The sequence below is a fragment of the Artibeus jamaicensis genome, unplaced genomic scaffold (assembly GCF_021234435.1).
Source record: "Artibeus jamaicensis isolate MK-2021 breed Jamaican fruit bat unplaced genomic scaffold, CSHL_Jam_final contig_240, whole genome shotgun sequence".
Classification (NCBI taxonomy): domain Eukaryota; kingdom Metazoa; phylum Chordata; class Mammalia; order Chiroptera; family Phyllostomidae; genus Artibeus; species Artibeus jamaicensis.
In genome coordinates, this window is record NW_026521506.1 from 7,876,610 (window position 1) to 7,890,050 (window position 13,441).

Below are 13,441 nucleotides of genomic sequence, written 5' to 3' on the forward strand. Positions count from 1 at the left end.
TTGCCTGGTTTATCTGTGGGCAAATGTGTGTCCCCGGTAAGCCAACCACCTTGTGTGCCCGACTGGGTCTGCTCGTTTCCTTCCCATGCCCAGGGTCTGCTATCCCCAAGCTGCTCACAGGCCTGAGTCTGGCAGCTACCACCTTTTCCTGCCGCAACCCCTCTCCACTGACTGCCAACCCCACTCCTCTTACCAGTCTGGATGAATGGTTGTCGGACTTCTGTGCAGTTCAATTTTCTGTTTGTTCTGGTTGTGTTTTTGTTTCTAAATCTTTGTTGTCCTAAATTTTGGTTGTGAGAGGAGGCACAGTATTTCTACCCACACCTCCATCTTGGCTGGAAGTCTGCGTTTTTTTCATTCAGTAGATTAAGTGAATAAAACAGCCATGGCACGTTTACACAATGAATACTACTTGGCCATTAAAAAGAACATTTACTCTTTTGTAACAGCCCAGGTAGATCTGGCAAACATTATGCTAAGTGAAATAAGTCAGTCAGAGAAAGACAAGTACCATATAGTTGTATGTCTATGTATACTCTAATGAATAAACTGAAATAACAAGCAAAATAGAGACAGACTCACAGATAAGGATCAGGGTAACAGCTCTGGTGGTTTGGGGTGAAGGAATTGAGCAAAAATAAGAAAGGACTCATGGACATGGACAACAGTGTGGAGATTGCAGGTGGGGAAGAGGGGTGGGTGAAGGTGTAAAACAGCACAAGGGGTAAATGGTAATGGGGAAAAACAATAAAAAGCGGGAAATATAATGGGATTAACTTTGTTTTCCAGTAATAGTAATTTTTTCAAGCATTATAATCATGAGATTATATCAACATATGCAGCATAAAAATTATTCCAGGTACTTATAGAAAAGGGGATTTAATACAGGGAATTTAGTGCTTAAAACCTTTGAAAGTATTAGAAATCAACTGTGGAATACCAGTAGGTTTCAGATTCATTAATGCAATTGTAGCCAGGAAACTGTAGGGAACAACCTAAAATGTCACACTTTCCCTCCAGCTTTGACATATGTGACTTAACAGGAAAAGAAAGAGTCTGCCTGACTCTGAAAATTAGTCATGTCTGGCAAACTTGGTATTGACAATTTTTACCTTTTATAATAAAGACAAATGACTTCTCTTATATATCTTCTTTCTCTTTCTGGTGCATCTCATTGGCAGAATCTAAATGGTATCTAAAACTTTAATGGTAAAAGTGTAAAAATGGCTTTTCAGTGTGAAAAATTTAATGTTTTCATAATAATGTAGTGACAACTGTATCAAACTTTAATTTTGAAGCAATGCGGATGGCAGTATTTTTCATATGTTTAAAATAAATGTTTAAATAAAAGCTTCGGATCTTTTTCTCTAATTTCTTTCTACCACTCTTATCTGCATATTATCTTTAATTATCTTTCTTGACTAACACATTTGTTAAATGAATATTGGTAGGCCCTGGTTATTGATGGATTTTTTTCAGAAACCTGGTGACTATGTAAGATTTTTCTTATAGGAAAGGACAAAAGCTTTCATGAGAAAAAAAGTTCTTTGGTTTCACCACTCAAGTAATGATGAGCTATTACTGGTAATCCATCAGTCAATTTTATTTGTATATTACATCTTCATAAACTCTATCACAAACTGAGAGGTCATTAAGACACATGACCATCCAATGAATCCAATTGCAGTTGTATTGGATACCTATACAAATATTTCATCATTTTTATTGTAATGTTGATTTTTTTAACTTTTTTCACTTTTATTTCCAAAAAGATTCTGTCAGCATTTTATAATAATGATATAAATAAACATTATATTACCATCTTTTTGTCATAACTCTGATTGTGTATCCAAAACTAAAAAATTAAAGGAATGACTATAACCTTTGACCCCAATATTTCTCCAAGTTAGTTGAATAAATAAAGCTTCCTTGTGGTGGAAATTGGAGATGAGAGAAATGATAGGAGGTAAGAATTCTTGGTAGGAAAATTCTAGAGTACCGTTTTTTTCTTCTATTCATATGCTTCCCCAAACAAGTTCCAATGGTATTGTGCATAGAAAAGTGAGCCTTCTGCAGATAAATGTTTAAGGTCTGATAAAGTTGTATTCAAATGGACAGTATTGTGTTCATCTTCATCACAATGAAAGAAACATATTTTCCTCAAAGAAAAAAATGTAAACACTGCTTTTATTCGAGGTGTTCACACAGGAAAAATATTGTGTGTGCATGTGTGTGTGTGTTTGCTTCAGTTTTATATCTCAAGTAGATTCTCTTTCTCAGAAACAGCTAAAATCAAACAGATGTTTACAAATGTTAATTTTATGTGTTGCTCTAATTTTGGGAAATACTGTCTACTAATTCCTATAATATCTTTTATGATCACATGCTGCAATCCATGCTTTCTTTCTGAAATCAAGTATCATTGCCCAAGAGGATCCAGAATATCTTCCTCTAGCACCTGGAATAAATGTAAGCAATCCAGTTTTTAAAAAGTTGCTACTATTTCCAGCCATTACCTACTTTTTACAGCACATATTTAATTAAAATTACTAGTCTATAGATATAATAGTCACTATAAAAACAACATTATGGCCCTGGCTGGTGTGACTCAGTCATTGAATAGTGTTCTGAAAATCAAAGCATGGCCAGTTCGATTCCCAATCCAGGGCACATGCCTGGTTTGCAGGCCAGGTCCTCAGAAGGGGATGCACAAGAGGTAACCACATACTGATGTCTCTCTCCCTTTCTTTCTTTCTCCCTTCCCCTCTCTAAAAGATAAATAAATAAAATCTTTAAAAAGCATGATGTGTAAAACAACAACATAATGAACATATTATGGAAATTTAGTAGTAATAAGCAGACAATATCAGGAAGTTAAAAACAAACAGCATTTTTAAACTAGCACACACATGCATGTACATTCTTAACATGAGAAATAGAGATATGAGAGCAACAACTTAATGTTTTAAGAAATCATATTTTGTTTAAGGAGAGATCCATAAGTACATATTAAGATCAGATATAGTCTTAGTGGTTTTACTACTTAATGGAAGACCCAAGCCCTATCTAAACTGATAAGTATAAAAAATGATAAAGATTCAACAAATACCACTCTAACAATAAAGGCATATACAGTAAAGCCAATAGAACAAGAAGAATGTGAAATTTTTAACCTGCCTCTTAAAACTCACCTATAACCAGAGGTTCTTTCAGTGATTGAAAGAAAGAACCCCTGAGTGGGCAGCAAACAAGTGGAGGAGAATCTCAGGGTGACTTGGCCCTTTTGATGACCTGGCCCTAGTACTGGTATTGGTGGAAGCCAAACTTGGTATGCAACTTAGCCCTTCCTATGTGTACCTATACCCATAAAAGAAAACTACAAACTGTGGATCACTTCATTGCTTCTAACACCTCAAGACCAATCACAAGCAGTGTCTGATACTTACTTACCCAAAGTTCCTCCCACGAGGCCCCAGAATCAAGATACTCTGTGGTGGTCTTTGTACCACATTAGAACACAATCCAGTTAGATCCACAAGAAGCACATCCAAAAGGGGGATATCAGCAGGCAACAGACCCTGCTGGAATGAATTCTGCATTGCAACATCAGTCTCCACACAGCAGCATCTACATTGTGGTTGGGTTGGGTCATCGTAGTCAGCCAACCTGAAGGTCAACCCCATGCATGAACAGGCCAGCAGAAATCAAGACTCGGCTACAAAAGGAGATATCATATAACCTGTACAACAGACATTCCTGGAGCATCTACCTCAGGTGATCAGGGAGATTGTGCCACTAAGTCCCTGAAACTCTTACTTATTCTTCCTACATAAAGCCATCATAACAAGACTGAGATGTAGCAGCTCTACTGAATACATACAAACAAATGCAGAGAGGTAACCAAAATGGGAAGATAAAAATGTATCTCAAATGAAAGAACAGAAGGGGCCCCAGAAAAACAACTAAATAAAATGGAGTCAAGCAATCTACCAGATACAGAGTACAAAACAATGTTTAAAAGGATGCTCAAACTTACTCAGGGGGAAGAATGAATGCACTCAGTGAGAACTTAAAAAGAAAGTAAGCATAAAAAAGGAGATAGGAACCATAAAGAAAGTTAAGTATGAAGAGTACAATAATCTGAAATGAAGAATGCACTAGAAGGAATCAATAGCAGACTAGAGGAAACAGAGGATCAAATCAGTGATTTGGAAAGACAGGTAACAGAAAATGATCAATCCAGGCTGAAAATAAAAAAAAGTAATTAAAAAATAAAGATAGCTGCAGAGACCTCTGAAACAACAGCAAGCATAAAAACATCCATATCATAGGGATACCAAAGATAGAGCAAGAGGTTGAGAACCTCTTTAAAGTAATGACTGAAAAATTCCCCAACTAGTTGAAGGAAAAGACACACAAGACCGAGAAGCACAGGAAGTCTCTAACAAGATGAATACAAAAGGCCCACACCAATAGACATTATAATTAAAATGACAAAGAACAAAACAATGATAAAATCTTAAAAACAGCAAGTCAAAGAGAGTTAGTTACCTACAAGAGTATCCCCATAAGAATGTTAGCTGATTTCTCAACAAAAACTTTTCATGCCAGAAGAGATTGGCATGAAATATTCAGTGATAAGAAGCAAGTAACTACAACCAAGATTACTCTACCCAGTAAAATTCATATTTAAAATTGAAGGAGAAATAAAGAGTTCCCAAGAAAAAGAAAAGCAAAAAGAATTCATTACTGCCAAACCAGTATTAGAAGAAATGTTAAAGGGTCTTCTTTATAAAAGGGAAAAAAAGAGGAGCATAATTTTGTATAATAAAATGGCAATAAATAAGTGCCTATCAATAATAACTTTTAATTTAAATATATTAAGTGCTCCAATAAAAAACAGGATATCTCAATGGATAAGAAAACAAGACCTATATAAATGCTGTCTACAAGAGAACCACCTCAGAATAAAAAACACACACAGAATGAAAGCAAAGGCATTGATAAAGATATTTCATGCAAATGGAACCAAAAAAAGCTGAGGTAGTATTACATATATCAGACAAAATAGACTTTAAAACAAAGACTATTGACTTAAAACAATAAATTTTAAAGGCAAAGGACATTTCAAATAGTGAAAGGATCAATCAATGCAACCAGAGGATATAACCCTTGTAAACATTTATGAAGCCAACATAGTATCTCCTAAATATATAACGCAAATCTTAATGGATATAAAGGAAGAAATTGATAGTAATAGTCATAGTAGGGGATTTGAACTCACCATTGCAATCAATAGATAGGAAGAATTTATTTCTCCCTAAAGAAACTTTTAGATTCAATGCAATTGCTATAAAAATACCAATGATGTGTTTCACAGAACTAGGACAAATATTCCAAAAATTCATATGGAAACACAAAAGAGTGTGAAGAGCCACAATAATCCTGAGAAAGAGGAACAAAATTAAAGCCATCATACTATCTGATAACAAACTATACTACAAGGTTGTACTAATCAAAACAGCATAGTATTGACATAAAAACAGACATATTGATCGATAGAACAGCATAGAAAGCCCCCAAATAAACCTATGCCAGAAGGGTCAATTAATATTTGACAAGGGAGGCAAGAACATACAATGGCATAAAGACACTCTATTCAATAAACGTTTTTTTGAAAATTGGAGAGATACATGCAAAAAATGAAAATAGCCTTCTTACACCATATACAAGAATAATTTCAAAATAGTTTTGGCCCTGGCTGGTGTAGCTCAGTGGATTGAGCGTGGGCTTGCGAACCAAAGCATCATGGTTCGATTCCCAGTCAGGGCACATGCCTGAGTTGCAGGCCAGATCCCAGCAGGGGACGCAGGTGAGGCAACCATACATTGATATTTCTCTCTCTCCTTCCCTTCCCCTCTAAAGATAAATAAATAAATAAAATCTTTAAAAAATAGTTTAAAGACTTAAATGTAATACTTGAAAGCATAAAATACTCTGAAGAAAACATAGAAAATAAAATCTCTGACATTTCTCTTAGCCATATGTTTTCTAATATACATGGTCTGTCTGGAAAAAGTCCAGCCATTGTTAATATAACAAGAACTGTTTGCACAACACTTATGTAACCTGGCAGCCAAGGTGAGTGGACTGGCATGCACATGTTGAACAATGACAATTTCACTGTACCAGTCAGTGGTGGCAGTAGATGCTGTTGAGTAAGCATGTGTACTATGTAGCCATCACATTCAAAATGACTGAGAGTGTAGAGCAACAAAGCTTCATCAAATTTAGCATTAAGCTTGAACATTCTCTGTAGAAACCATTCAGATGATTTAGAAAGCTACAGTGATGAGCAACTAGTGATTGGCAACTTCATCAGGACAATGTGCTTGCTCACACATCATGTCTTATACAGAGTTTTTTGGTGAAGCATCAAATCATGCAGATGGCTCAGCCTCCCTACAGCCCAGATTTGGCACCATGTGTCTCTGGCTTTTCCCAAAACTTAAATCATCTTTGAAAGGGAAGAAATTTCAGACCATTGATGAAATTCAGAAACATGTGATGGGGCAGCTGATGGTGATTGGGAGAACTATGTGAAGTCCCAAGGTGTAGACTTTGAAGGTGACTGAGGTGCCACAGTACCATGTACAATGTTTCTTGTATCTTGTACAAGGGAAACAAAAAAAAATAAATTCTATATCAAACTAAAAAGGTTTTGCACAGCAAAGGAAGCCATCAACAAAACCAAAAGACAGACTACTAACTAAAAGAGAGAACATATTCACAAGTGATATATCCTATAAGAATTTAATATCCAAAATTTATAAAGAACTCATACATCTCAACATGAAAAAAAAAAGATAAAACAATCCAATTAAAAAATGGACAGAAGACTTCAATAGACACTTCTCCAAAGAGGACATACAGATGGCCAATAGACACATGAAAAGATGCCCATGGTCTCTAATCATCAGAGAAATGTAAATTAAAACTACAATGAGATGTTGCCTTACATCTGTGAGACTGGCTATTATCAATAAATCACCAAACAACAAGTATTGCTGAGTATTGGAGTAAAGGGAAACTTCATGAACTGTTGGTGCAAATGCAGATTGGTGCAGCTGCTATAGAAAACAGTATGACATTTCCTTAAAAAACTAAAAGTGGAACTGCCTTTTGATCCAATTATTATATACATATAATCATTGTAGTATATATATACACACAATGTATATATAATGATATATAATTATATATGTATATGTAGAAAATATATATACATATACATAAAGTAACTTTAAACCCTAATTCAAAAGAATATATTCACCCTTATGTTCACTGAATAATTATTTACAGTAGCCCAAATATGGAAGCAACTCAACTGCCCAGCAATAGATGAGTGGATGAAAAAGGTGTTCTGCATATATAAAATGAAATATTAATCAGGCATAAAAAAGTGAAATGTAAGCATTTGCAACAACATGAATGGACCTAGAGGATATTATGCAGTCAGTCATAGAAAGAAAAATTCCACATGGTTTTGCTTATATATGGAATCTAAGAAACAAAAAAAATTGAAAGAGACTCAGATACAGAAAAGAGACTAATGGTTGCCAGAAGGGAAGGAAGATTGGGGGTTCATTTGTATGATTAATGTCAAGGGATTAAGAAGTAGATAGAAATTGATAGTTATAAAATTGTCATGGGGATGGAAATTATGTTATTAAAAATATAGTCAACAATATTATCATAACTATATATGGTACTATGTGGGTACTGAAAATATTGGGGGGACCACTTTGTAAAGTATGATTGTCTAACCACTGTGCTGTACCTCTGAAACTAATATAAAATAATATTAAAAATTGATCATAGAACTAAATGTAAAACTCAGAAATATAAAACTCCTTGACTATTTCAGGAGATTATCTAGGTGACTTTGAATTTGGTGATCATGTTTTAGATACAACTCCAAAAGCATACTTCATTAAAAAAATAGGAAAATTAGAACTTTATTTTAATTAAAATCTCCATCTGCAAAGGACCTTTTTTAAGAGAATGAAAACACAAGCCACAGACTGGGAGAAAATATGTGTAAAACAAATATATGATAAAGGAGTAGTACACAAAATAGGCAAAAAAAGCCCTTTAAAATTTCACGATAATAAAATAAACAACCCATTTAGAAATGGGCAAATGATTTGGATAGATCTCTCAACACAGAAAATATATGAATAATAAAAAAGCATATGAAAATATGTTCAACATCAAAAGACAGCAAGGAACTTCAAATTAAAATAACATTGAGCTACCACTACAAACCCACTAGAATGACTTAAGTATAGAACACCTGACACTGACAAATACTGGCTAGATTGTAGAGCAACAAAGAAGCTCATTTATTGCTGGTGGAAATGCAAAACAGTACAGCCTTTTTGGAAGACAATTTGGCAGTGTTTTACAAACCTAAATATATTCATAGCAGTAAATTCAGCAATTTCATTACTTGGTATTACCAGAATGAGTTTAAAAACTTACACTCACACAAAAATAGAAGCTTACTTATGATTTGAAAACAACTAAGATGCCCTTTAATAGATGAATGAATAAGCTTCCAGTAATACATCCAGACAATGAAATAACACTCTTACTCAGTGTTAAAAAGAAATGAACTTTCAAGCCGTGAAAATATATGGAGGAAACTTAAATGCATATTTGAGTGTGTGAAACCTATCTGAAAAGGCTACATACTCTATGATTTGAACTTTATGACCTTGTGAAAAAGGCAAAACTATGGTGACAGTAATAAGGTCAGTGGTTGTGAGGGGTTGAAGGTGAGGAGAGAGGAAAAGATAAATCATTGGAGAGCAGGAGATTTTTAGAACAAGTGAAACTATTCTGTATGACACTGTATTGATGCATGCATCTCATTATACATTTTTTAAAACTTACAGAATGTAGAACACAAAGAGTGAATTCTAATGTAAACTGTGAGCTTTAGTTGCTAATTATTCACTCGTTAATTTTAATCAAATTAATGCAAAATGTTAATATGAAGGGTAAAGTGAGAGGGGGAAATTAGGGAGTGTATTGGGACTCAGTACTTTCTGTAAACCTAAAACTGCTCCAGAAACTAAAGTTTATTAATTAAAGTAAATTAAAAAATGACATGGGTTTATATGTTGTGTCACTTGTGATTCAGTCTTTAAAAAAACAAACTCATGGGCAGTCATGTGATGCCCTCATTTTATTTACGGTTTCCTGACAATTTTCCTCATAATAATTTATAATTATTATAAAACTCATTTTAGCATTTTAGGTCAGCATACCCTACTAAATTTATCTCATCCATAAATCCAAATGTATCTTCTGTTTTAAAACCTTGGTTGAATTTTGTTCTAACACTCAAGCTGGCCTTCGTATCTAAAGGAGTGGCCCCATCAATATGCAGTGTTTTCTGCCATTAGCGTTACTTCTAAATCCCAAATTTATTATTTTAAAATTCATGTTTGAAAAACCTCAATATTTTCCAGTCTAAATCATTTTTTCTTCTTAGCATGGTATAAAAATACCAACACAATTTTACTGCATTTTATTCTCCATATTATTGTAACAGATTTTCTACTCCTTACCTAAAATTACATACCCTATACAAACACACATTCACATACTACATGACACATAATGATATTCACCCTTCCTTAAATATATTATATTTAATATATTTCCTGTTATATAATAGGCAGATATAATTATATATAATCTCCTGTGTTAAAATATATTGTATATAGAATATATGATATATTACTTCACTGTGACTACGCTCATGCTACTCTTTTTTTTTAAACACTTTATGGAATTTCCAAAATCATTTAAAGCCCATCTAAAATTTGTAACTTATCAAATCTTTGTTTGAACACCCTACTTTGCTTTCTCCCAAAACATGTATTTATAGGCTGTTTTAGCTTGATAATACGAGTTTATTTACATATTTATTTCCTACATTTTCTTCCTTCCTTAGCCTAATAAGTTTTTCTAAGAAACAACACTATATTTTATTTTACTCTGTGCTCAGAATAGTAACTTGAACATAGAAATAATTCAACTCTTTTTAAAAGTATGTTAATTTAATATTATGAAAAATATTCAACCATTTTTGAAACAGTGAATACACCAGAGAATTAATCTCTTAAAGTATATTCCTACTTATCTTAATAGACTGGTTATGTCAAATAAGTTATTTTTTCTTTTTTAATATTCTACATGAATAATTGGTCAGAAAACTTATTTAAAGACTCTAAAACACAAGTTCAGTGAGTTTGTGCATCCATGGTTTGTACATTTCTGTATACCTGTATCTATAAATGTTATTTTTAGCTATTTCCTAAAATTACTTAAATAACTATACAAAATATAATTGTGTTGTCATAAAAAGCCTAATTAACACAATTTCTAAATATTTTGCTTAATATCAAACATCTTGTGCAATGTTCTATTTCATATTTTATTATGCATATATGATACTAGAATGGTAAGAAATCTCAGAGAATATCAGCTCTGTATTTAAACTGGTAGCATACAGCATCTCCAATCTTTGCCCTACATGAAAAAGACTATTTTTTCTGCTTCCAAAAAGGCAAAGAAGCATAGTTAAGCCTGAGAATTCTTTAGCAGGCTAATGGTGCTATACCACTGCAATAAAATAAGGACAGGGATTTTCATTAAATTCAAGCATTACACTGAGGTTTTAAAGAGGTTATTAATTCTAACCCAAGTGACCATCATCCATATCTTCTATTTTCCATACAGAACTGCTTAAAAAGGTCACTGAGGTATCATTTTGTATTTAAGCATTTATCACTCTATTAAATTCAAAGGTTCATATTAAAATATTAGTATAAAGGTAAATAATATTTTGTTACAATAAAATCTATATTATTTGTTTTATTAACCAATAATTTTATTAATATAGTGTCATCATACAAATTCAAGCAATAGGCATTTTTCTACATAAGTACATTATATTTGAGCTTTTCCTCACTCTGCTACTACCACCTACTGTTAACTGCCAATACTCTTGTCAGGAGATAATTCTTGTCAATATTCTGGTGTACATATTTCTGTTTTGTTTTTTTTGTATGTACACATACACATATATGTGTGTATATCCATGAGCTGTAGTTTTTAACATAGAGAGTAGACTGTGATTATTCTTATTTCATTAAAATATATTTTAAAGGTCTTTGCATGTTGCATATAGGTTAATATTTTTAATTTAATAACAAGATTACATTACATGGATAGGCAATATAACAGTGACTAAGAGTATGAACTGTCAAATCAGAATGTTTTTGCTAACCACTCACAAATTGTCTAAGTTATAGTAAGTTATTCAACCTCACTGAGCCTGTTTTCTCTTTCATACATTGTAGAACATAATAGAATCTTTCATATTGGTAGTCCTGAGTATTGAATGAATTAATTAATGCATGTAAAACATTTACAGGTTTATAGTACACACTCATTAAATTTTATATATTATTATGTCATGGTAGAGATATGCTATAATTTACTTAATGACTTTAAATTACTTTCTTGCACTTTTTCACTGTTATAAACAATTCTATAGAGAGCATATTGGCTAACATAACCTCAGCAACTGTTACATGCAACTAGAAGTTCAATTGTTAGCTCAAAGCATATGTATATTTTAAATTTTACATCTACTATCAAATTGCTTTCTTAAATATATTTTATTGATTATTCTATGACAGTTGTCCCATTTTCTTTCTTTCCTTTATTTTCCTCTGCCCTGCACCCCACTTCTTACAGGCATCCCCCCACTTAGTTCATGTCCAAGTGTCATACATATAAATTCTTTGGCTTCTTCATTTCCAATACTATTCTCAGTCTCCCCCTGTCTATTTTGTACCTACCATTTATGCTTCTTATTCCCTGTACCTTTCCCCTCATGTTCCCCTTCCCTCTCCCCACTGAAAACCCTCCATGTGATCTCCATTTCTGTAATTCTGTTCCTGGTCTAGTTGTTTGCTTAGTTTGTTTTTGTTTTAGTTTTTAGATTCATTATTGATAGTTGTGAGTTTGTTGTCATTTGACTGTTCATTGTTTTTTATATTCTTCTTTCTCTTACATAAGTCCCTTTAACATTTCATGTAATAAAGGCTTTGTGATGATGAACTCCTTGAACTTGACCTTATCTGGGAAGAACTTTATCTGTACTTTCCTTCTAAATGACAGCTTTGCTGGATAGAGTAATTTTGGATATTGGTCCTTGGCTTTCATGACTTTTAATACTTCTTCATAGCCCCTTCTTGCCTGCAAGGCTGCTTTTAAAATCAGCTGATAGTCTTATGGGAACTCCTTTGTAGGTAACTTCTCTTTTTCTCTTGCTGCTTTTAAAATTCTATACTTATCATTCTTTAAAAGATTTTATTTATTTATTTTTAGAGAGAGGGTAAGAGAGGGAGAAATAGGGAGAGAAACATCTACATGTGGTTTCCTCTTCCATGTGCCCCGCACTGGGGTCCTGGATCATAACCCAGACATGTGCCCTAACTGGGAATCAAACCAGAGATGTTTTAGTTGGACCTTTTGGTTCACAGGTGGGTACTCAATCCACTGAGCCACACCAGCCAGGTGGTGTGGTTCCTTATCTTTAATCTTGGGTAATGTAATTATGATGTGTCTTGTGTGCTTCCTTGGGTACAGATTCTTTGGGATTCTCCAAGCTTCCTGGACTTCCTAGAAGTCTCTTTCCTTTTCCAGATTGGGAAAACTCACCTTTACTATTTTTTCCAATAAGTTTTCAATTTCTTGCTCTTCCTCTTCTCCTTCTGACATTTCTATAATTTGGATGTTGGAACATCCAAGTTTATAATTTGGATGTTTAAATTCCAATACTATTCTCAGTCTCCCCTTGTCTATTTTGTACCTACCATTTATGCTTCTTATTCCCTGTACCTTTCCCCTCATGTTCCCCTTCCCTCTCCCCACTGAAAACCCTCCATGTGATCTCCATTTAAACTTGTCCTGGATGTTCCTAAGCCTCTCTTCATTCATTCTGTTTTGGTTGAATGTTTATTTTGTCATTCTATTCCAAATCATTGATTTGAGTCCCAGTTTCCTTCATTCCACTGTTGATTCCCTATATATTTTTTCTTCATTTCACATTGAATAGCCTTCACTTTTTCCTCTATTTTGTGACCATACTCAACCATATGTCAGCATCTTGATTACCAGTGTTTTGAATTCTGCAACTGATAGGTTGGCTATCCCTTCATTGTTTATTTCTATTTTTTTTGGAGTTTTGATCTGTTCTTTCATTTGGGTCATATTTTTTGTCTTGGCACAGCTGTTATATTGTAAGGGGCAGAGCCTTAGGTATTCACCAGAGTGGGGAAACCCTCCTTGCTGC